Source organism: Malus domestica, chromosome 01 (assembly GCF_042453785.1).
Source record: "Malus domestica chromosome 01, GDT2T_hap1".
NCBI lineage: Eukaryota > Viridiplantae > Streptophyta > Magnoliopsida > Rosales > Rosaceae > Malus > Malus domestica.
In genome coordinates this window covers 26,560,112-26,564,575 of record NC_091661.1, presented here as the reverse complement: position 1 = coordinate 26,564,575, position 4,464 = coordinate 26,560,112, and positions in this window count along the sequence as shown.

Sequence of the window (4,464 nt, the reverse complement as noted above, 5' to 3'; positions counted from 1 at the left end):
TAGAAGGATTTAATTTCCTATTGAAAGAGAGAATCAACAACAAAATAGGAAGCAGTTCAGAGTTTCCTAAAGCAAGAAAATCTCTACACCTATTGCCCTTTTCTGCAAACAGCTCAACAGGTGTGGGAGCATTTGTGGAGCCAAAAATATTCACTAGGCGACACGTGGACTTTTGAACGAAAGAGGACAAAAATACCCTTGAGGCATACCGGGATTCCTACGCGCAAGTAGTGGGTAATCATCCTCAACCAATTCAAAAATGCTCCAGAAGAGGTAACCAATTCCAAATTATCTTATTTTAGGTAATTATTTCCAAAACTTAATTTCCCTAATATATTATTTAGTTAATTAATTATCTAAATAATATATTCTTCCCATATCTCCTAAAATCATCCCTTAATTATCAATTTGAAACATCCACTCAAACCTAAAAAATGGTATAGGGCCGGCTATCCCATTCAAAACCTAATCCATCACCTTTTTTTCTACCTTTTCCATCATTTCTTCCCTTTTATTAGCCAATCAATACCATAAAGTACTAAAACATTTCCTTTCATATTTAATTAGCCAATTAATTGGCTAATTAAACCTAAAATAAAACCTAAAACTCCCACCTAGTAGCCGGCCACACTCCCTCCCTTCTTTTCCCTACCTTTTCTGATTTCCTCCACTTTATTACTCAAATAAAGCTAATCATTTAATTGGATAACACCCCATTCATTTCTATCATATTTTATTAGCCAATAAAGGGGCTAATAAAACCACAAATTCACTAAGAAAATGAAGAGGTGGCTGGCCATTCCTTGGTGAAAATGGAGAAGCCTAATCCTATAAATAGGCTCCTATTCTCACCAAAAATTCATTCCAAACCTCTTGCAAAAAATCCCAAATACTCTAAACACTATTTCTCTCTAAAAATTCTAACTTTGGCATCGGAGGTTCTTCGGCCAAAGCCCCCCCCATTCATCGTGGGCGCGTGAGGCTTTTGGCCTTAACCTAAGGTGCTAGTTGTTTTGTAGGTGCAAAATCGTCCAAGATCGAGGAGGAGAAAATTTGCATCCACAATCACCAAGTCTTTTCATCAAAAGAGTTGATCATCACAAATAATCTGCCAATGCATTTTAAAGTATAGAACCAAAGAACAAGGGCTGAAAACATAATGCAGAACAGATTCTAAGATTACTGATATCCAATTTGCATAATCAACATTGTAATCAAACTGACAGAGCAAATTCAAAAGCCAAACTTAACAACAATAATGTTAAGCTTCATTTTAACAACAAACTTGGTTAACCTTCAAATTACATCAACATAATGAGTAATAAAGTAGTAATTCAACCAATTGCTTAATCAAACCACAACTTGATTCATAAGCATCAAGATGAATTATAACTTCACAATATTAAGTCTCAGTTAATAACAATTCTATTAACCAATAGTCATTCCAACACTATGAACAACTTATCAATAATTCAACCAATTACTTGAATAAAACTAAAAATTGTGGCTCCAAACATTCAAATGAATTAATTATCATATTAAAATTAATGGCCAGCCTAAAAACTCTTAGACTTTCGGGTGTTTTTATGATTCTTCTTGGCTCTCGGAAGGGGTGGATAACCATGACTTATCATCTGTTGTCCTCCTTTAAAAAAAAAAAAGATACAAAAAATCTTAGACTTATGCTATAATATTCGAATAATAATCTATTTTTGAAACCAAGGGGCGTTATCAATTATTTTATATATTGTTTAGAAGTTCACATTCACTAAAGGTTCAATAGGGTCTGTTTGTGGGATTATATATGAGAGGCTTCTGATAATTTGTTTTGATCAGTCTCGAATCTATCAATATGCATGTGAATAGAGGATTCCCAAGTCCTAGTATCTATTTACTGATGAATATATGCATGTATGCATGCATGCTTGCTTAAAATCCACTTAATTAACAGCTTGCAAATATTTTGAAGCATCATTAACTAATAATTGATCAATATATTTAATTTTCCGTATGCTGTAGGATAAATCCGACCACTCCATCCTACCACTTGGTTTAAACAAAGTATTTCAGACTTTTCACATAATATGATCACACATTGTATATTAAAAATTCAAAGGGGGTAAAAAAAAAAACGATACAAAAAATTAAAATATTTTTTCATAAACACATATGAAACATGAACACTACAAAGTCGCCAATGTAATAAAAAAATACATCTTGGGAAGACTTGATTCTATTGAGTTCCTAGAGATGTATTTATAATAAATAATCCTAAAACAAACAGGAAAGCAATGTTAAACCCTAATAAAAAAGGAAATAAACCTCAAATATCCTTACCATAACCTAAAATATATAAAACAAACCTATAGCCTAAAATACCAAATTGCTAGCTACCCCATCTTACCATTTGGTTATATCATTTGCTTAACAAAGTTTTTCAAAATTTTCACCTAATCTCACACATTTCATTTTTCTTTATAAGAAAGTTTTATAAGAAAATAAGATTGAAGGCTAATACAAAACAAGAAAGACATTAATTCTAATTGAACAAGGAAATCAATTAACCTAAATCTAGAAAGACGAGGAAACTTAGACCTTATTTCTTCCTGAATCTTAATTCAAGAGATAATTTTTTTGAGTACATCAATATTTTACACTAGGGGAAGGGGGAATTCGACTAACCCACACAATGGGCAACCTAATTTGGTATTGAATTTGTCATCCACGAGATTCGAACCTAAAACCTCTCACTTCCAAGTGAAGATGAATACCATTAGACCGTAGTACTGAGTGGCAATTCAAGAGATACTTAGAAAATAAAATATAGGGAAAATTAGGTTCACATCTTTCTTTTTGTTACTCCATTGATTAAAATTCTATTCATTTTCAATTTTTGATCAAGATCCTTGGGTATTAATAACATCATTAATTATTTGAATAATAAAATATTTTTATTTTTAAATATATTCATTTAGTGTTAAAAATGTTACAATTAGTATATTTATATTTATGGCTAAATTTTTTATCATATATTTTTATTTTTAGTTTGTACCTATTTTTAATTTGCAAATATTTTTTAATTTGTACCAATTTTCTTTTCATTTTTAATTTGTACCCATACATTAGTTTCTTTTTGTGCTCAAATTTTTAAAGTTTTATTTGTATTTGTACCCATGTGTATACCGTCACGTGACATTGTATATTTAATCAATGATAGAAAAATTACATATGGTATATTTATGTTTTATGCCTAAACTTTGTATCATATATTTATATTTTTAGTTTGTACCCACTTTTAATTTGCAACATTTTTTTAAAATATGTAGTATTTTTTTTTTGTTCTATTTTGTACCCATGTATTAATTTCTTTTAGCACCTATATTTTTAAAAAATTCATTTGTACTCATAATTTTTTTAATCTTTTATTTGTACCCTAATTTATATATAATGTACCCATTCTTCTTTATTAATGTACCACTTTGTTATATGTGAAATGTACCTATTTTTTTTTTTTTGTAAAATGTACCAATTTTTTTAACACTATGGATACATTCTTTTGACATTTATTATTTCTTATTTTTACATAGTTTTTATCCATTTATTAGATCAAAATGTTTGAATTTTTTTTATTGTAACCGTTTCTAATAGTATTATAATGAGGGATTTTAAATTTATAGGATTATAAATCTCATAAAATATAAAACAATTAATGTCAAAACTATAAAAATATAAATAGTAATAGTAATATAATGAGGTGTACAAAGTCAAGGGACTTTGATCAAACTTTGAATACTATTAACGTTTTAATCAAAGAATGTTAAGGATTAGAGACTGACACACCCCGACCCAGAGGATCAAGGCGTGCTGGCCGTCACGTGAGTGTGACGTAGCCAAAAGTGCGACACGGAAGCAAGATACAACAGAAATATGAAGGAATTTAAACCAATCACTAGCAGAACAACCTACTAGCATGAAAAAGGAGTTATAAAGTAAAACACACAAATTCAAAGCATAGGTTTAAGTGCAGTCAAGTAGGACCAAAATAAAAATACAACACCCGCTGGTGAGTCCTACATGCAGTACGTCTGTCAGAATGCCGAAAAAGACCTCGAGAGCCACCAACTGCTAACTAGAACCTGGAGGGGCGCAAAACAAAGGTGAGTGGGTCAGTAAAACCAAAGATTTTCCAAAACATTTCATTTAAAACATTTCTAACCCCTCTCCGTAAAACCTGTATACTTTCCCAGAAAATAGAATATAAACATATATATATACACATATCATCAAAACTCAGCTCATCATCTAACAATATAACATCTCAGAAAGAATATGCCATGTCATGCCAAAATATAATGAGAATGCATCAATATAAATCAGGTGAAATAATAAATCAACCGGAGACCCTATAGTGGTCCTGTACGGCTGATTTTATAGCTCAATATCCCATCCAGCCGGAGTCACCAA